The 22,495-nt window shown below is 42.9% G+C and overlaps 1 protein-coding gene across 1 annotated transcript in view; it reads left to right on the forward strand.

The window, feature by feature from the left end:
* NRK (Nik related kinase) overlaps positions 1-22,495 on the forward strand; it is an 895,726-nt gene that overhangs the window by 284,142 nt on the left and 589,089 nt on the right. The window lies entirely within an intron of this gene.

A 22,495-nucleotide genomic window follows, 5' to 3' on the forward strand; every position in this document is an offset into this window, starting at 1 on the left:
ATATTCTAGCCATAACCTGTCCCTCCTGCATTTACTACAAAAACATATTCTTCTGTTCGGAGACTCCTCAGTAGTACTATTTCAGTGCTGCTAAAAGTAATACAAATGCAATTTGTGAATAGGTCCCTTAGTATTTAAATGCTCATTATGCTTTTACAAGTTATAGTTTTAAAGTTATATTTTTAGCACTACACAACCACACAGTAACTAGTGCAGAACTTGTTTTAATAGGTTTCAAATAAAGTGACACCGCAGAGCTTGAAAGACTCCTAGGGTACCTCTCAAAAAATAAAACTCTCTGCCACAATGACACTTCAAATATTTCTATCCATAAAAGCCTACACCTGCTCCAAAGGAACCTTTAGTTTTTCTGATGAACCAATTTCACACATTCACATTTCTTTCAGGTAGCAGGCACATTGGAAAAAGGCATGTTTTCTTTGTCTCTTCTCTCCATTCACTGTGGAGGAGACCCTGTCTTTCTAGTTCAGCCTGAGGCAAACCATGGTCGCCATTACCCATGCAGGAATTGTTGATTTTTTTTAGAATATATCATGGGCATTGTTTTTGTAAAATTAAAAAACGCTTGAAAACCTTGTTCCGATAGATCCTTCCTATTTCAACCTCTGGTGCTTGATAGCAAGCATGTGCTAACACTGTATTGTGAAATTGGGTTTGAGGGAGCAGGATTGTGAGTCAAGATTACTTGTGTGTTGTCTGTTGTGACATAACAGGAGCAATATGAGAACACCACAGCACCACAAAACACTATGTTAAAATAACATAACACAACAGCAGGTTAACACAGTATTAGCATGCCACAGAAAAACTGAACATACAAACTACACACCAACACAGCAAAAGAGTGCATTAACACAAGAATGCAATACATCAATAGCGCTGCATACAGTAAAACAACATCCCATGAGATCATAAGAATGTAACACAATGACACAAAAAACACCAACAAACCCCAACAAAACTTCAACTCATCAACAACATAATAACATGACACATCAAAACAATAAAACAAAAATCCTCAACACAATAGCTCATCACACAAAAAGCAAAATCGAGCACAAGAATACAATTCAATATAAAACACAAATTAATATAGCACATCTCTACCCAAGTAAAGCACAATGGAATAGCAACACAGCACAGCAGCACAACTGCAAAAGAACAAAAACAATACAGCACACATCAACCCAACAAATCAACAAATAGAAAGACAACAGAACATAATACAGCAAATGCAACATAGCACAACACACAGTCATGGCACAGTACACATCACAACATCACAAAACAACTTACCAACAAACCACCACAACTCAACAAAATTCAAATGCAACAACAAAGCCTCAAAACACACATCTACTAGTCAACACAATAAACCACTGAGTTATAACATTACACTGATCCAACACGCCAAGCAAACACATAAACACAAGAACAGAACACAACATTACATCACAGCAAACGAGCATACCAATACAAAACGCCACACCAGAACAACAACACCCTAGAAGCACAATAATGCTGTCCAGTTGTGTTTTGAGAATGCATATGTGTACGCTACATTATGTAGGCCATTGTGCTGCCACCGTTAAAAATGTTAAGAGGTGCCATGAAATAAATGGTCCACCTTATTGCTGTTTGGCCACGTAAACAGGCTATTTTACAATGCGGATTTAATGCGCCACTCCAATTTTACACATCATATACACGGTTGGTTGAAATTAGCTCTGCATCATCTGCTTCTACCACAAAACAATATTTATAAGCATGGTAAACGTTGCCGCTGCCTCATTATGGGAAGAAGATTTTGGCAAAAAAAGCTAGTTTCTGATTTTGTCATTCTCTGAGGTTGTATCCTGTTTCCCCTCCTCAGGATTTCTAAGATAGGAGACACTAAAGGAACAGGCGTTCAGCCTCGGCTTCCGTCCCCTCATCCTGCCACCACATAAATTGTTATTTTGAGACTGTGTTCTCTGTCAGCAAATATATTTTTGTGCATAGTTATGATTAGCAGACTAGCTAATGGCTTCATATAATAGAGGGCACAGTTTGCCAGCCAGAGGCTTTCAGTTTGTAACACAGTGTATTCTGGGAGATGAGCCCCACGTTTTAACTCAATTGGCTGTCTAATGCTAGGCATCAGTTATTTCAGCAGTTTATTTAATTTTATTTCAATAGAAAGCAGCTCATATCAGCATACCTACACCGTCTTTCATTTCCCATAGCAGCTTCCTAAGCTGTTTGTGAAAAAGTAGGAAATGTGTTCCCATGGGGTTACCCCTACACTTTGAGTACTTTTCTGAGTTTTTCCAGTGATTCAAATAAGTATTTGTGAATAAGCTAGAATAATATTTAATTTTGTCTAATTTACACCCGGTGGTCTACATACACAAATGATGTGCAAATGTGAATTTCCACATGCAACTATTTTTGCATACATTAAAAATGTTTACCTTTGGAGATGCCCGTTTTCATTAGTCCCTGATACATATTTGATTCCCCCTCTTTCTTTCTCACCCTACTAACTCTTGCCATTTATCTTAATATTTCCAAGCATTAGCTTCAAGGAAAACTGCCTGCAAAAAATGTATTATGAATCCGCACCACTTTACGAGTTTGTGGTGTTCGCCACAATTTGCAATGCCACATCTCAACACCCCCCCCCCCCCCCACCTACACCAGAACGCTTTCATTCCTGCCCCACACATGAACGTGAATTGGGCAATTCCACAATTCCATCAGATTTTCTGTACTAGAAATTGCATTGTACAAAGATAACATTTCACAATTCTGCATCCTACAAAACTAATTTTTCCTTTACTTTAGCGTGGAACACATCTAACAGCGGACACTATGCTTTCTATCAGATCAGTGGACAAAAACATATAATCATTATATTGAACATAAACAATACCTAGCAATACACAAACAGCATTTAATGTAAAGTTAGAAAAAGCAATACGGAAAGAAATCCTCAACATTATAAGCATATATAAAAATATATGTGTCAGAAATTGGGTTATTAGTTGAGGGAGGTGGAAGTGCCACTCAAGTAATAAACTCAATTCGTGTCAGGGTAAACCACAAACATAACTAAATTGGGCTGTGCCTAACCTCCTGGTAACCTGGCACAAAGCATTGAGGCTTAACTTGCAGGAAATATAGAAAGTATTTATGCAGCACACAAACAGTTATAAAGTGAAAACATAGCACAAGAAAAAACTACTTTAGAAAATGAGTTCATTTTAATAAATGAAGTGACACCAAAATTACATAAATCAAATCAGTAGTACCAGAGATTAATTTTTAAGATTGTTGACGAAAATAGCGCCAAGATGTCAAAGTACAATTATGTGGTCACACTAGACCAGGGGAAAGTAGCAAGTTCAGGATAACTACAATGGAGTATGGGTTGGATGCAGGGACGAGGATTGTTTCGCTGAGGAATCACCTTCTCAAAGTCCACCCAAAGAGTTCTGTTTGCGTTTGGGGGCCACAAGGAGGAGGCAGTCGGCACGAGGAGCAGGTTGAGGGGTGCAGAAGGTTGTCATTGTAGAGCAAACAACCGGTCATCACTGGACCTTAGCATAGGCTAATCATCACAAATGGTTGCTATTAGAACTGGCTTTTTCAGCGGGGTTATCCTAGACTTTTTGCGTTTTTGGCCTTCTGTTTCAGACCTGATTTTGTTGGTTTTATGACTAAGGGCAATATACCACAGCTATTGAGAGCTAAAGTGTATATGCGCTCCCTGCAAATTGTTGTTATGGATTGGTGTTTTCATAATTGGCTATTTGATTTACTAGTCAGTCCTAGTACAGTGCACCGTGTGTGCAAGGACAATGCTGTCTCCACCTCCTGACAGGAAGCTGCCCCAGAGAGGATAGAGCTGGTTTTGACCAGGCACAGGACTTCTCTGCCACCAGAGAACAAAGGATGTTGTAGTATGAATATTGGGGCCAGGACCCCAGAACTTTAAATTGATTCTGGGAATCAAGAGAAACCTTTGCCAAGGAGATGAGCTGGAGAAGCTGAGCGGAATACTGCCGCTGTGTTGTTTGCTGTCTGGGGTTGGCCTTCAGTGACTTCTTGCTGCCATGGAAAGTAGAAAAGAACTTTGCTCTTTGCTGTGTCCCCTTCTTGAAAGAAGATCTCCAACGGCTAGAAACTGAGATTGCCTCCTGCTCTGAAGTCTCAGGGACAAAGACTTCACCAGCAGCTTCCCTAAATTTCCTTGCTGGGAGTTCTGACCTGCACAGAGGTGCCTGCTGTTGTTTTGGACCTCTACAGACTGTTTTCCGCTGAGAGCTGAAAAAGTAGCTAAACTTCGAGAAGTGAAACGCATCCGCACCTGTTTCCTACGCATCACCGATGAAATTGGCACAACACCTGCTGCGGCTCGAGAAATCACCGCGCGCCGCATCGAGTGCACCGATCTCCTAAGTCCAAGATCACCGCACGGATTTTGACGCAAGGCCTGCTGGGCGGCTGCAAGAGTTCACGCATTGATCCGCATAACCACATCGTAATTAGGGGCCAAGTTTGTCATATCATTGGGGGATGCAGAAACTGACGATTCACCTCCCCACGCAGAAAGAAACCGACGCATCACCTCCTCTCCGGTAAGGAACCAACGCATCACCTCCCCGGAGCAAGGAACCAAAGCATCACCTTCCCTGAGTGCAAGAACCGAAGCATCACCTTCCTTGTGGCCCGTTTTATTTGCTTGTGTGATGAATCCAAGGTACTTTGTGAGAAAAGTGTTGCATCTGTGATTTGCTTTGAGCTGAACTATTTCTACCATTTGAAAGTCATTTTTTTTATCACTGTATTGTGGATTTTTGTCGTTTGGTCTTGTTTTTGGTTTAGATAAAATTACCTATTTTCCTAAACCGGTATGGTGTCCATCTGTATGTGTTCACAAATGCTTTAGACACTACCTCTGATATAAGCCCGTCTGCTCATGCCAAACTACCAAGGGGGTGTGCAGGGGTATTTTAGAATAGTATTCCCCTTACCCTGACTAGAAGCAAGGGTCCTTATTTGGGCAAAGGTGCCTACCTCTGCCAACTAGAGACCCCCATTTCTAACAGTTGCTGTTGTTGTGAAGTGCAGGTTATCTGGGGTCATTGGTGGCCATCTGGGGTGGTGGCTGTCAGCGCGAGGAGCAGGTCCTGCTTGAGCTCTAAGTTGGTGGTCATCACAGGGGGGTGATTCTCAGTGGAAGAAGTCACTTCACAGTCATGAAGAGCCAAGAAAGTTTGTACCTTCACCATTTCTTCAGGAATGTTCTCATTGTTGCCAGCAAGGGTTTATGGTATTGCCGTGTAGGGAGGAGGGGACTTCCTCATTCACATTCACACTTAGTTTACACATTGTTGGTCCCGATATCTACAAATTGAAATCCTGGATCATAAGGGGTCTGGGTACTTATACGAAGAGATACTGGGTAAGGTCCTTCTTGTGGGGGAATACAATGCAGATTACATGCCTACAAAAAATCTCACATTTCAGGCTAAGAGGGCTATAAACTGTGCATGTGCTGGAAGGGGCAGCTGTACTTCTCTAATTACTCTACATAAGCCAAAGGGGTACTTATTTCCTGGTCCTGGCTCCAAACTGTCTATGGTGACAAAGGCAAGGTCAGACCGGTTGTCAGTTTCTTTTGTGTGTGCTGCAGGCAGGGCACTCTGAAGTGTAATCAGGGCAGGGTGCAGCTCCACCTCATCCATCCTGTCAGGAAGACCTTCTCCTCTACACATTGGTTTCCTTTGTCTCACTGTCTGGAAGCAATACAGAACCCACAACAGCAGACCATTCACAGTCATGTGACCCAGGACACTGACAGGAAGACACAGTTGGTTTGGGCAAACTTTATATAAGTGCCATTTTTAAAAGTTAAAAATCCGACTTCACCATTTAAGAGGATTTCGAATTACAATTCATTGAGTATACATATATTTTCTTTATCTGTTCCCAGTATGAAGTTAGCAATTACTAAAGGTATATAGCCTATGGGAGAGATGGATCTTAAAACAGTGAAAACCGGCTTTAGTGGTTTTTCGCAGTCAGGAAATGTAAATCTTAAACAGGCGTGACCTACTTTTTACATACCATCACCCTGCCTTAAGTGCCTTTAGGGCTTTCCTTAGTGGTGGCTTGTAAGTAATAAAAGGACGGTTTAGACCTAGCAAAAGGTTTATTTTGTGAGTTCTAAATGGCAGTATAAAGCAGCGCTATAGGCTGGAGTGCCAGACCTGAGACTTATAGTGCTACTTTAGTCGGTGGCACAATGAGTGCTTCTACCCACTAGTAGCATTTAATGTACAGGTGCAGGTTACAGGTAATACAGTTTACTAGGGTTTTACAAGTAAATTACATATGCCAATTAGGTGTAAGCCATTTACAGCATGTTGTAAGGAGAGAGCACAACACTTTAGCACTGGTTAGCAGGGATAACGTGCAGAGTCCAAATGGCAAGTCAAACAAGTTCAGCAAAGTAAGAGAGTGAAGGCAAAACAGTTTGAAGGAATGCCATGCCAAGAATGTCAGGTCTAACAATAGGGTGTTCTGAATAGTTGAGTTTAGTTAATTACAGACAATTGAATACCATCTACAAGATGGGAAGATATTGGAGCAGTAGAACTGTTAGCTCTTTTTTGAAGGTTGGATAGGATGAGATTATCTTTTTGGCTGGTAGAATAGAGCACTTCATTGTTTTTTCTTTTTAAAGAATTGAATTTCAGTAAGGGTGTCAGAACTTCGAAGATAACACTGGCCATCTAAAATAATAAATAGTGGATAAGAAAATTATTTTTGTCTTGCTAGTGAGCATATAACAACTGTAGGGAATAGAGCTAATGTAATCAATGAACAGACTAGCATTTGTATGTGGAACTGCTTCGAGGGGTGTCAGATGAAGCTTGAGAATTTCCTCGAATATGGATTTACCATTGTTGACAAGTATAAATCAGACTTTCAATGTTTTATTTATGTTTCTACTCTAGAACTGCAATCCTTTTGACAAAGAGTTAACATGAAATTGGAGATTCAGATTAGTACCTTATGCACATTGAACCAGTCTTGAACACAAATAGAGCAATGCGTTGTTGAAATAAGGAGAAACTCAGTTTTAAGATGGGTTAACTTGAACTGTTGGTGTGTCATCCAAGACTGAATGGGTCTGAGAAATAAATTCAATGTTATGAAAGATATTGTTCACCCAAAGATGAGCATCATCAGCATAGAAGTGGCATGACAATTGTTAGTGTATGAGAAGGGAGGCAAGATGTTGCATGTACAAGTTGAAGACAGAGTCGAACTGACCTATAGGGCAATCTGGCTGTGCCAAAAAGTGATCTGGTAGCTCAGAGTGTGGGCTGCGTTTTCTCGCCATTTTGGGCCTGTTTTATAGCTTGGTGGGCTGGTTTTCACTATTGGGTTTTATAACTTGCAAAATACCTGCTGAGTTTATCTTTACAATTTAAAAACTCCTCCAATTTTCAAATGTGGGCCACTTTCGTAGGTTTCTGATTTATTAATAGAGCCACTTTTATTTTGGTGCCCAGGCCTATTTTCTGTCCCGTCCGACTCTGGTTGACGAATAAGAGAGTAGATGGGTCAACGTGGAGCCCTTGCAGGGTCAGAGAGAGAGTTTGCCATTGCTATAAACTGATTGACATGTGTTCTCAAGGTATGATGATAATCATGTTCGTTTTTTCCTTGAGCTTATTCAGGAAAGTGGAATGATTTACTGAGTCAAAAAGTACTGGCAGATCTAGGAGAACAGGAAGACAAAGTCACATTTTTGGTATGTGATGTGTATCACTGGCTATTTCTAGGATTGTAGTAATGGTGCTGCATCCTGACCTTCCACATGATTGAAACTGGCCTAAAAGATCATCTTTATCTATAACCAGTTCCAGCTGCATCACCACCCAGCTTTTCCTGGATCTTTATAAGAAAGGACATGTCCGACACTAGCCAAAGTTATTTATTTACTCTGGATTGTATGCTGGCTTCTACCTCTATCGTGTAACTTGAACTATTTTGAGATAGAAAAGTACTGCTCAAGGTAGATCAGTTGGGTGTTAAAGCAAACTGGTATCTTTGAGGATAATAATGCAAATGGTTTCTGATCAATGAGATGTCAAATCTTGGTTATGATATCTAACATTATAGTTGGAGTGACTTTTCTGAAAATGACCATGCAATATCAGTTTTCTACACAGGTTCACTGTGAGCTTGATACTCAGCTTGAGAGAGAGTATGGTATTTTTGCTTCTCATTAAAGAAGCAAAAAAACTTCTTGAAGCTTTCCTTAGGAATGTTGAGCACCATTGAAAGGAATGGTAGTTTACTCATAGCTTTACATGGTCATGTGTCTGGCTAACCACTGCTGCTGTACCACCTAAATCAGGGGTCTCCAAACCGGTCCTGGAGGGCCGGATCCATGCCAGATTTTTAAAATAGCTACATGTATCTCAATGGGGATAGGCACAAAATCTGGCATGGATCCGGCCCTCCAGGACCGGTTTTGGGACCCCTGACCTAAATAGATGCTTGAGTTCAGCTGCCATTAATTTTCATTATTTCTTTTCTTTTTTTTTTCTTTATATAGGATACATACAAGAATCTTAAAACAGTTAAATGGGTTAACCACCTTTTGCCATAGTCATAGTACTACAGTACATTTTTTGTGGTTCATGTCACAAGTTGCACAAGCTGCTGTGGTCACCAAGGGCCTGACTTGGAGTATGACAGTCAGTCCACTGGTCTGCCAAGCAGCAAAGGTGTGTCCTTGACTGTCTTGGCTGAAGACCAATCACCATACTAGAGATCTCCACCAAGCAGGTGGTGGCCTCTCTGCCTTCCGCAAAGTCACAATGGCTATGCTAAACGCAATTACATTTCTTTGAGCTCACAACATGTTTAATGTGCCTGTTCAGTAAAGGTTTTTGTTTGGCAAACAACTCCCAAATTGAGAGCTTATTTTTCAAAAAGAAAAAAATGACCCCTACGCGCTGAGAGTTTGTATGTCAGACAGGGCCGGACTGGCCGTAGCGGGCACTGGGCGTTCCCCGGTAGGCTGCTAGGGTGGGCACCGATTTTGGGCCCCTGGGGGCCGTTTTTGTTACAGGACCGTTTTTGCAGTATAGCAATAAAATCGTCCGAAACCGGCCGTGGCAAACAGCTTGGCTGCTCCCAGGAGGGCCGTCCGAGCTCTTTGCCAGGGCCAGTGTGGGGGGGTGTGTTTGTGTATGTACATGCATATATATGTGTGTGTTTATTTAACCGCTTCCGTGCGGTGCCGATTCCCCCCCGGTGCTGGACATTCCAGAACAGGGTGCGGTCGTGACGGAACCATTCCGTCATCAGCACAGCTCAACCATGACTGATGACGGAATGGTTCCGTCACAAGCATTGAAGGGGATATATACATTATATATACATAAACACACACACATATATGTATATATATATTTATACTGCATCTACCTCAATTATAGTCCATCTATACTACTGTTCATCGTAAATCTTTCTTTATATTTCTATATGCTATATAACTGTGCTAATACTGTAAAACAATATATGTGTCTTATAGTGCATCTAACCCAAAGGCCTCCTTCTATATTTATGTATGCAGTGTACGTATATATGCACGTACATATCTATATACTTTATCAACCTCAAATTCCCTCCATCTATACTACTGCTCATCTTAACCCCTTCGATGCTGATGACGAGCTGAGCTCGTCATGAATATATGGCATCAATAATTTTCCAGCACAGGGGAAAAATAACCACAGCAGCCAAGGTGTTAAACCTTCCTTTATATATTGTCATTATGTCATGTAATCCATGCACTAGCTAGTGTCATACCTCTGTAAGGCGCTGTATATATTTATTTACTATACCTACCTCATGCCTGTTGCGTTAACAGTTTCTGATGTCTTCTGTATATTTCGTTTTACTTATTGTGAACTATTTATTTATTTTTACTACAAATGTAACTCATGTAATTGCTGCATTGCAAACTCTTTAACCCCTGCAGTGCTCGTGACGTGACCAGCTTGTCATGAGTCACGGTGGAGCTGTGCTCCTGACGAGCTGGTCTCATCATAACTGCGCCGCTCGGCCCACGTGCAATTGATTCCCCACCTGTGCGGGCGAATTAATCAGTGGTCGGGGTTGTAACGAGACCAGCTCGTCATGAGCACAGCTCCACCGTGACTCATGGCGAGCTGGTCTCGTCACGAGCACCATGGCGCCGCGCTCACTTCCCCGCCCCCCCTTCGCACCTTGGGGGAATTACCCCCACAGGGGAGGGGTTAAAGGACTCTGATACCCTCGGATAAAGTTTGCGCTATATAAAACTCTATAATAAAATGAATACATCTGAAGCAAACTTCGGGGTTAAATCAGGTAGTCAGAAAGGAAGCCTGGGGCCCTGGCTCTACTGCCAAGTAGGTCACCATTGTGAACGTTTGTTAACAAAGACCTACAATAAGGGAAGGTGCGGCATTGAAAGGGAGCCCGTTAACTGTGACCCTGGTCAGTGTCAAGAGAGAGGGAACATGGCACGATAAATGTATATCAGAGAGCACAGGGCCTCTCGGGAGCATCCTGGCCCGCTGATAGATTATGCTTTCATCATGTCTGTACACACATTTACATCTAGACACGTCAGATTGAAAAATGTATATAAAAACCTCAAAATTGTAGGGTGGAAACAAAACTGGGGAAAAAAAATATGTTCTCCCTTTTAGAAGCATAAGAATTGGAATTGTGTTTTTAGTTTGAGGCAGTCGATGAAAGTTAGCTGAATCTGGAGAATTTCGAAACATATTCCCTGCCTTGTTGACCTAAAGAATAGCTTCACGTCCTTAGCAACAGCTGCCAATGATTAGCTACCCACCACTGGCTCCAGGCCAGCCTTGAGTACTGTGCTCAAATCATTTGGATAAAAAGATAATTACAGAGGGGCTTAATGTGGCTTCTTAGCTGTCATTTTCTTTATAGATGCTAAAGCACTCGCTGGCTCCCTCTTTCCTCCCACATCATCTTAAAATTACCCACCCTTGAGGGATTTCATAGAAGGGGCTTCACTGAAATCCCTCATGGAATCTTCTAGTTGGGAGGGGAGCCTGCCCCCCACTTGAACACTGGCTCCCTTGCACAAGAAAATGTGCTTCTTTCCCGCCACAGGGTGGAGTGCCTAAGAGCACCTCAGGTCAAAGAACGTCTCACACATTTAGGTTTACAACTTCAGCTCACACAATGCCTTATTTTATTTATGCATTATTTATTTACTAATATTTTTTACAGAACACCCCGCAGGAGGACAGCTTCCCGTTTCTACCAGGGCGCTCGAACCCAGTTCTGCTGCATTCGTGGACAATTGCAGGGGGGTCACAAATACCAATACTAATTAGAATTGTTTAGGAAGATCGTTATGTGACCCCCAGAAAATGGCATTTAAGTTCCTGCATCATTTCTACCCACTATTTCCACCTGCTGTTTGTACTTCATGCTTTCCAAACGAGAATGTTGGTTTCACTTCAGACCGCCTAATTACAATTTAGGCGGTTGGAAGTGAAACCAGCCTGTCATTCTGGCTGGCTTCTGACGGGCGAGCCCGTCCGTCGGCCAGTTGGAGAACTAATTTAGGTCAGGAAATAATTAAACATTAGTATTCACATTTGCTGGTAACAGTGAGAAAAAAAAGAAAGAGAAGTGCACTATATGTAATCAGTACTCCTGGATACAAATTCCAGTTCCCCACTTAGCCAGACTGTGTGATCCTATAAACAGTGCCATACGCAATCCTGCACTCCAGCTGCTGGGAGCCACAGGAGAAGCTCGCGAACATTCGAGCATGCCACACTGTGAGCCTAAGAAAATAATTTGCCAACCTCAGCAAGGTGGACAAAGTGCATCTTCCATTACATTTGACACAATGAACCTTCTGAAGCAGCTAATTTGCCATCCAACACGCCAGATGTGAAGACAGGCAGGAGCAAGTTTCAAACCTTCTTGTATAGCAGACAACTCAAGTGCCTGTCACATACAGTCCCTTAGTACTGTAACACGTTGACACCTTTGAAAATATTAGATACCTCACAGATGACAAATGGTGGTCTTTCACGCAGAGCTATGCAGGCATCATGAACACAAATGCGGAAACCTAGCACTCATGCAGGCTAGGGCATAGCGCATGCCAGCAGGGCGTTTTACGCACTAGTGCCTGTTACAGATGCTCCATAAACACTGCAACACTTCAAAATAGTTTGAAGTTGGCCTGAATGCTTAGGAGTCGATTACGATCTTGGTTGGAAAGCTTCCGACCTTAGGTCAGAGGCTTTCCAAACGAGAATGTTGGTTTCACTTCAGACCGCCTAATTACAATTTAGGCGGTTGGAAGTAAAACCAGGCCGTCATCCTGGCTGGCATCCGACGGGCTCAAGGAACCTGTCGGCCAGTCGGAGAATGGCCCAAAATCTATATGGATGGCGTTTTACCCCTTCCGGATTACGATGCTTGGTTTCCAGCAGGCTTTCCATGCAGGACTTTCCGACATGGAAAGACTGTTGGAGAGGGAGTTTGGGGGCCCTTCTGTTTGAGGCCTCTGGTTGAGGGCTGAAGGGCACTTATCCCTGCAACTTGTGGGTGCCTGCCACACGGTGCACACCTTTTGTCATCAGAGACTTACCTAAATGTAAAGCTCTTTGGCACACTTATAACAATTTCTATACGTTATTTTGCATTTCCTGCTGTGGTTGCGTAAATACTATGTTACTTAACAATTCCTTTACTGTTGAAGGTGTTTTTATCTGTCACTGGTGAAATTTCAGTGTGCTCATTGTGCTTCCACCATGAATATTGCAAATACTATCACTGCACTACCATCTTTTCTCATGTGAGCTGGGGAACTATCCATGGAATGGGAATGTTGGTGTGATTGTTTTGAAAACTACTTGGTGGCGTTAAATGGTACAACATTTTTAGCGTACGGAAAAAATCTTCATTGCTATGTGCGTTAGGTAAAGAGGGGCAACATATTTTTTCATATCTCCCAGTTACAGGGAGGAGGTAGATGATATTTACATCATTAGGCTATGCAAAGCAAGAAAACATTGTCAAGCGTAAACACAGATTCTTTACCCAACCACAAAAGGTTACTGAATCTATTGATGAATTTGTGTCAAGGTTGAGGGAGTTATCCACCAAGTGTCAATTTGGTCCTATGGAAGAGGAAGGTGATTAGTGATCAATTAATTGTCCAATGCTACAGCAAGAAAGCTCAAGAGAGGTTGTGGGTGGATAGCGACCTGGCCTTGCTGAAGGCCAGGTCGCACCCTGCTGACGCACAGCTCCACTAGTGCGCCACTGCCTCCTTCGCTGCTGATCGGGAGTTCGATCTCGCTGTGCCCCCGAGCAGTTGACTATTTCAGATTTTAATTTTGCCTCCACTAATTGTATTGTGTGTTCTCCCTAATCTGTGGGTAAGTTTCAGTATTTTTGATTTGTCTATTGCCACCTGTGCGTCCCCCCTTTTTTCTGTACCCTCAGCCATCTAATTTTCCCGCCGCTGCTCTCCTGCAGCCCCCTCCCCCTCGCCACCCCACTCCCGCCTCCCAGCTGCTCCTCCCTCCCTCACAGCCTTAAATGGTGGTGCGCTAGAGGCAAGCCCATCTGCACACGTCCGCGCCCGGACCGCGCCCAGCACCAGAACCCCTGGACCTCCACGACGGTAAACTGTCAAAATATAAATTTTTTTATTTCGACTTACACTTATATCGAGTTGCTAATATCGATGGGACAGAATAACGATGTCCAGAATATCGATGGCCAGAATATCGACCCTAAGGTAAGTAATATCGAAATTACTTATATCGATAGCATATATATCGATGTAAGTAATATCGACATTACTTATATCGATAGCATATATATCGATGTAAGTAATTTCGATTTACTAATATGTGTTAGAAATATTAGTTAAGTATTTAAATTAATTGTTATAATATGTGTTTAATATGTTTTTATAAATAAAAAATATATAAAAGTAAATAATATGTTTTACTACCAGAGCGGGATGTGGGTTTATAGGGGAATAGGGTGGGAAGTAATTTATTTGTAATTAAATAATTATTTTTCAATGATTAATTTATTTTGCAATGAAATATTAATTGGCAATGAATTATTTTAATTGATTAATTGATTAATTCATTGATAATTTATGTATATTTTTAAGTAAATTATATGTTTTACTACTGGAGCGGGTTGTGGGTTTATAGGGGAATAGGGTGGGAAGTAATTTATTTGTAATTAAATAATTATTTTTCAATGATTAATTTATTTTGCAATTAAATATTAATTGGCAATGAATTATTTTAATTGATTAATTGATTAATTAATTGATAATTTATGTATATTTTTAAGTAAATTATATGTTTTACTACTGGAGCGGGTTGTGGGTTTATAGGGGAATAGGGTGGGAAGTAATTTATTTGTAATTAAATAATTATTTTTCAATGATTAATTTATTTTGAAATTAAATATTAATTGGCAATGAATTGTTTTAATTGATTAATTAATTGATAATTTATGTATATTTTTAAGTAAATTATATGTTTTACTACTGGAGCGGGTTGTGGGTTTATAGGGGAATAGGGTGGGAAGTAATTTATTTGTAATTAAATAATTATTTTTTAATGATTAATTTATTTAGCAATTCAATAGTAATTGGCAATGAATTATTTTAATTGATTAATTGATTAATTAATTGCTAATTTATGTATTTTTTTAAGTAAATTATATGTTTTACTACTGGAGCGGGTTGTGGGTTTATAGGGGAATAGGGTGGGAAGTAATTTAATTGTAATATTTATTAATTTTGGGTAAAGGAGTATTTTTTGGGTTCAGGGTCAGTTTTGGGTTTTTGGGTAAAGGGGTACTTTTAGTGTTCTGGGTCAGTTTTGGTTTTTGGGGTAAAGGGGTATTTTTAGGGTTCAGGGTCAGTTTTCAGTTTTTGGGTAAAGGGGTATTTTTACGGTTCAGGGTCAGTTTTCAGTTTTTGGGTAAAGGGGTATTTTTAGGGTTCAGGGTCAGTTTTCAGTTTTTGGGTAAAGGGGTATTTTTAGGGTTCAGGGTCAGTTTTCAGTTTTTGGGTAAAGGGGTATTTTTAGGGTTCAGGGTCAGTTTTCAGTTTTTGGGTAAAGGGGTATTTTTTGGGTTCAGGGTCAGTTTTCAGTTCTTGGGTAAAGGGGTATTTTTAGGGTTCAGGGTCAGTTTTCAGTTTTTGGGTAAAGGGGTATTTTTAGGGTTCAGGGTCAGTTTTAGGTTTTTGGGTAAAGGAGTATTTTTAGGGTTCAGGGTCAGTTTTCCTTACTGTTGCACCTACTGGAGTGGGAATAGTAATTATTGTTAAGTAATTATATATTATATATGATTTTTAATTATTATTTTTTAAATTAAATATGTATTATTATTATTTTTTTACCATTATTACATATATTTAAATATGTTTAAGTAATTAATAAGTATTATTTACAGTATTTTTTATGTTATTTTAAATAAAAAAAATCGATATATTTAACAACGATATTTTTAACATCGATATTATTTTTTCGATATTTTGGTACTTACCATGTTGTACATAGGGCGTCGATATTTTTGCTATCGAAATAATTACGCCGATATTTGTGTAGGTCGAAATTCTGTCTGTCGAAATTCTGTCAAAGATCCCTCCACGACATCAGACTCCGCTACGACGCCAGCACCCTCCACGCTCTCAACGCCGGCCAAAACCACCACTGCTTCCAGGCCGCCCCGAAACGCACCCAGGAGCCCTTCTCCTGCCACACCTGCAACTTCACCTGCGACAGAACCACCAAACCCCCAAGGTCGGGACCCAACCACCTTCACTGCATACTCCTCAACACCCGCTCCGCACGCAAATAAGCCGCCGAGCCCAAGGACCTGCTCGACACCTCCGCCCCAGACGTGGCCTTCCTGACCGAGACCTGGTGGAACGACTCCTCGGCCCCCGACATCGCCATAGCCATCCCAGACAGCTACAAGATCACCCGCAGGGATCGCGTCAATGGAGCCGGAGGAGGAATAGCCATCGTCCACAAGTCCACCCAAAAGGTCACCACCCACGCAGACGACACACTCAACACCGCCGAACACCTGCTCTTCCGGATCCACACCGACCCCAACACCACCCTCAGAGGAACACTCATCTACAGACCCACCTGTTCATCGACTCCATCGCCGACCTCGCCAGCATCTACTCACTCGCCGCCACGGACTACATCCTCCTCGGGGACCTGAACTTCTACCTCGAGAACAACAATTACGCCAACTTCGCCACCCTGATCGACAACCTTGCCAACCTCGTCACCGCACCGACCCACCCCGTTGGCCACACACTGGACCCCGTCTTAACCACATGCTCTCACGTCACCTTCGTCCAAACCTCCGAACTCCACTGGACCGGCCACCGCTGTATCCATTTCACCTTCAAGAAACCATCCACACACCACTGCGCCCAAAAACCCTCCAACAGCCACGCCAGCAAGAGAGCCACTTGGTTCACCGACGAGCTCCTGTCCTCCAAACGCGCATGCCGGAAACTGAAAAAGACATGACTCCACGAACGCACACCGGACAACCACGCAGCCCACAAGGACGCCACCCGTAGACATCACCACCTCACCAGAATAGCCAAGAGATCCTCCTTCAAAAACCGCTTGGACAACAATGCACACGACAGGAAAGAGCTCTTCAGCATCGTAAAGGAACTCTCCAACCCCAGCGCCAATACCAACGGCATCCTGCCCTCACAAGAACTGTTCGACTCACTAGCCATCTTCTTCCACTGCAAGATCGCTGACATCCATGACAGCTTCAACACCACGACCGCCCCTACCACGCCAGTCGCCACCTCCCATGTGAACAACACCAGTGCCAACCGCCTGACCTCCTGGGCCAACATCAACGACGGCGAGACACGCAAGGTCATGAACTCCATCCACTCAGGATCTCCGTCAGACCCGTGCCCACACCCCGTAATCAACAAAGCAGACGCAGCCATCGCCCCCCAACTACGGAAGGTCATCTACATCTCCTTCGAAACAGCGACATTCCCGTAAAGCTGGAAGCACGCCGAAATCAACGCACTCCTCAAGAAGCCCAAACCGGACCCCAAGGGTGTCAAGAACTTCCGGCCCATCTCCCTGCTCCCGTTCCTGGCAAAGGTTATTGAGAAAATCATCAACATACAATTGGCCCGACACCTGGAAGATGACAACATCTTAGACCCATCCCAGTCAGGTTTCAGACGCAACCACAGCACCGAGACAGCCCTCATCGACGCCACAGTATACATCAGGCACCAACTAGACAACGGCGAAACAACAGCCCTCATCCTCCTGGACCTGTCAGCCGCCTTCAACACGATATGCCATTGCCCTCTAAAGACACACCTCTTAGAAGCCGGAATTCAAGAGAAGGCCCTTGACTGGACCACATCCTTCCTCTCAAGCAGAACCCAGAGAGTCCGCCTCCCACCCTTCCGATCTGAAGCCACTGACATCATCTGCGGCGTCCCCCAGGGCTCATCCCTCAGCCTGACGATGTTCAAAACCTACATGGCCCCCCGCACGAGTGGCATGCCATCACGACCACAACATCATCTCCTACGCCGACGACACCCAGCTCATCCTCTCCCTCGCCAAGGACCCACACACCACCAAAACCAATCTCCACGAGGGAATGAAGGCCGTCGCCGACTGGATGAGGAGCAGCCGTCTGAAGCTGAACTCGGACAAGACGGAGGTCCTCATCCTCGGACCCATCCCCTGATCCCGGGACGACTCCTGGTGGCCAACCACAATGGGTACTGCACCTACACCCACCGACCATGCACGCAACCTAGGATTCATCCTCGAGACATCCCTCTCCATGTCTAAACAGGTCAACTCCATCTCCTCCTCCTGCTACAACACCCTCCGCATGCTCCGCAGGATCTACAAGGGGATCCCGACCGAAACAAGAAAAACGGCGACACATGCCCTTGTCAGCAGCAGACTGGATTATGACAACGCACTCTATGCAGGAATAACAGCCAAACACCTACGACGACTACAACGCATCCAAAACACCTTCACCCGACTGATCGTCAACGTCCCCCGCCGCAGCCATATCACCCACCACCTGAGAGACGTACACTGGCTCCCCATCGACAGGAGGATCACCTTCAAGCTCCTTACCCAGGCACACAAGGCACTCCACAACACCGGACCTGCCTACCTGAACAACAGACTCAGCTTCCACACCCCCACCCGCCAGCTCCACTCCGCCAGCCTCGCCCTTGCCGCTGTGCCCCCTCATCCAACGTACGACCTCCGGCAGCAGATCCTCCTCCTACCTCGCCGCCAAGACCTGGAACACCCTCACCACCCACATACGGCAGACCCAAGACCTACTCACCTTCAGGAGACTCCTCAAGACCTGGCTCTTGGAACAGTAGCAGCACCCTCCTCCCCGCAGCGCCCTCACGGGTAAGTAGTGCGCTTTACAAATACTCTGATTGATTGAATCTAAAAGAAGACATTGTGATTGCAAAAGTTGTAGTAGAGTTAAAAAGGTGTATGGGGGAGATGAAGACCATTCAACAAGATAAGAATTGAATGTAGCCATTCTACAAAGTAATTTTGAGGAGTTGAATGTGGTGTGCAGCAAGCCTTATAGGGGGAGTAAACTAAACACCGGCAAGAGCATGTGACTCCTTTGCAAAAAGGGTTTAATCGTATATGTCATAGGTCTGGTAGTACATTCCACTTGGCCGACTTACATAATTGTTTTGCACTAGGCAAGGAGTGTCATAAGTGTGTAAAGAAGGTGCACTTTGCCCAAATGTGCAAAGCTGCAGGAAAAAAGATAGCGGTGGTGGAGGAGGAAGGCGATAATGATGTCAGGGTGATGATAGTCAGGGGAGAAAATAATTCCTCTCCTGATTTGGGTAGGAACAGGACTCGCCCCAAAGTTGATTTTAGTATCAATGGGGCGATAGTGTCCTTAATGGTGGATACCGGATCACTATATACCATTGTTCAAAAATCATTGTGTGATTCTGTATGGATAGGTGCTACATTAATTCCATCAAAGGTAATCTTGAAGGGGTATCAAGGAGCAAGCATTAGTGTTCTGGGCTATATGGAAGCGCAAATTGGATTTGCTGAAGGGCTGACCAAAGGAAAGGTCTATGTTGCTCCGGAAGGTCCTGCTATATTAGGATAGGTTCACCAGTATGGTCTCAACAACAGGGTGGCCCCAAGGGCAGAACAACAGGTTATGAGTATAGATGACACCAGTGTACAAAGTATTTTACAACTCCATGCAAAAGTATTTGACACTGTATCGGGAGGCTGTTGAGTTCCTACATAAAATAAGACTTAGGAAGGACTCTGTATCTATCAAACATGTTGCCCGAAGAGTTCCCATGACTGCCAAAGCCCAAGTCAAAGATATAATCAAGCAGATGCTGGATGAGAAGATTATTGAAACTGTGAAGGCGGCTAAATGGTTATCTCCAGTGGTTATCACTCAAAAACAGGATGGCTCACTCTGTTTTTGTGTGGACTTCAGGAGCCTAAACAAGAGTGTCATCATGAATAGTTTTACTCTTCCTAACATTAATGAGATCATCTTGATGTTGGCTGGTGGTAGAGTGTTTTCTAAGTTGGATTTACACAGTGCATACCATCAAATGAAACTTCATCCAGATTCTAGAAAATATACATCTTTCATTAGAACAGAAGGCACCTACCAATATAACAGACTTCCTTTTGGCCTGTGCTCAGTAGCTAGCGTATTTCAACGTATCATAACAGAAATTTTAAAGAGCATTGATCGAGCAGTATTTTTTCAAGACATCTTGATATATTGGCAAAATGTCAAAGATCATAACACCATCATGGAACAAGTACTCTCTCGTTTGAGCGGTGGTGGTTTGACATTGCAAAAGTATAAATATGTTTTTGCTGTTGAAGAAGTTGATTATTTGGGGTATCACATCACAAAAGAAGGCATCCAACATAAGCATAATTTGGTTAGTGCCATAGTCAATGTAAAAGTACCTGATGACAGGGACAAATTGAGGTAATTCATTGGTATGGTTGAATACTATGCCAAATGTGTTCAAGATTTCACACACAAGGTGGAAACCTTAAGAGAGTTACTGAGGGAAGGCAAGAAGTTTACATGGGGTGGAGACCACATAAGGTTTTTAATTTGATCAAAGAGAACATTGCACACACCGCCATTTTAGCACCTTCTACCCCGTGCTCAACCACTATTTTGACTGTGGATGCCTCGGTGCACTTTTAGCACAGAAACATGCTGTACAAGAAAGAACTGTGGCCTTTGCTTCATGTTCATTGACTGAGACTGATAGAAATTACTCCGTTATTGAACGTGATGCATTAGCGTCTGCTTGGGCCACTAAACATTTTAGTGTGTTTTTATGGGAAATTGTCTTTACTTTACGAATTGACCATAAACCTCTCATAAAAGTTTGGGGTCCTGATGGCACAAATAACTGTTTTGGTAAACTTGCACATCTGGCAGATAGGATACAGGATTTCATGTGTAAGGTGGAATATGTATCTGGATGGCTTAACAGTGTGGAGTAAAAGTGTGGCGGATTGCCTGTTTAGGCTACCTGACACCAAAGCCCCATCATTTGATTTAATTACTGCATTGCAGCCATGACCAAAATGCAGGTATCCACAGGACTTGAAAAATGACCTAGGTCTGCAGAGTGAATTTAATACTTTTTACAAAAAACCTAAAAGAAGTGAAAGCTGACTGAACTGTAGGGTGCATTGAAGCACCAGAGAGGAGCTGAGTAAATTACACCTGTGCGTAATCAGAGCTTTGTCTAGAGTTATTCGCCAGGGATTATAGGCACTGGTGAATTGTGCAAGAGAGGGTAAGGTGCTGAAGGATGTAGCACTTTAGGAAATATAACAAACAAGAATACAAGTCAATGTCTGATTCCCCTAATTGTGCTATGTAGTTGTGCATTATGCTGCAAGATTTAAGTACATTCTTTTCATTAAAAAGATAAGCACTGGATTGAACCGTACAATATTGAGTCTGTTGGTTGATTGCTGAGTTCTGAGCTCTCGACCTACACACTACATGTCTTTGTAGCCTTAGACTGCATTCTTGGCGATGGGAAAAGGTGTACTTGGCCCTGTGTGAAGAGCTATAATAGGACAGACCCGGGACACTGTGTTAAATGACTTCAACCAGCAGTGTTGGGGCCCATTGTCCCCTGTCATCCCTGTGGCCGCAGAATGAGGTCTGACCCCCATCTGTGTGAAATCTAGAATGGTGACTGAATGGTACCTGTGAGAAGCCTAAAAGTGTCTGAAAAATGGAAGTGTTGAAGGCTACTGAGCTTGATGCGGCAAGACATTGACGCCAGCTGCTATAATAGAGAGTGTATTAACTGCTCACTGCACTTCCCATAATAGTGGGTGGGTAATCAGCTGTTCTACCACCAGACATGCCGGAAGTAGTGTCCCTGTGTAAATTAGAAAGCACTTTGCTTCTGCACCCACTCCCTATTACAGATGTAGGCGCAGAGGCAATGATGCTGTCAGCAGGCCCACTGACTGTGCACCACATAGAGGTAATGCAATGTCAGGGCATTCCACCAAGGAAGCCCTTTGAAAGAAGGGAAAGTGGGCCCCAGGGACTCCTCAGGCTTCTTTGTCTAGGTGGGTACAGTCCTTCACTTTATGCCTGCTCTGGGAAATCTCTGACCCTTTTCAAAGTCAGGTCAGATTGTTGCCTACATTGTGAAAGGCAGGCCAGCAGCTTAAAACAGCTACTAAATATTGTATTAATGTGCTGCACCCAGAGCAGGTTGAAATTTGTGACAGAGATGGGGCAGGTCATTCATTGTGATAAGGCACAAAATCCCAATCTGGACTAGGACGCCCATTTAAAGGTATGCCATGGCACAAACAGAAAGAATGTACCCTATATGTAATGCAGATCCAGCAATGTAAGGGGGAACTTGTGTTTTTAATCCTTTTAGCTACCTCAGGGATGTTAACTGGGGTAAAACAATGTTTGGTCAAGAAAAGCTCACAATATATGCTAATGCCAATGATTTTAACAGCATTGAATGTTTATGATATATTTAATTCTTGTGATTTTTAACAACACAATGGATAATTTCAGCATTTGCAAATTTATAAATTCTGCTTGTGCCTTAATATCAACTTCAATCATTCTTCGAATGACTGTAGTGGAGATTCAAAAACCCTTTATCTTCTTAGGATATGCAAAGATTGGCGCATCACATAAACGTTACAGCACTGAGTCTGAGGCACATTCTATATAACCAGCTTCTAAAATCTTAGAACTGACTATAGCATCAATACTA

Source organism: Lissotriton vulgaris, chromosome 4_1, assembly GCF_964263255.1.
Source record: "Lissotriton vulgaris chromosome 4_1, aLisVul1.2, whole genome shotgun sequence".
Classification (NCBI taxonomy): domain Eukaryota; kingdom Metazoa; phylum Chordata; class Amphibia; order Caudata; family Salamandridae; genus Lissotriton; species Lissotriton vulgaris.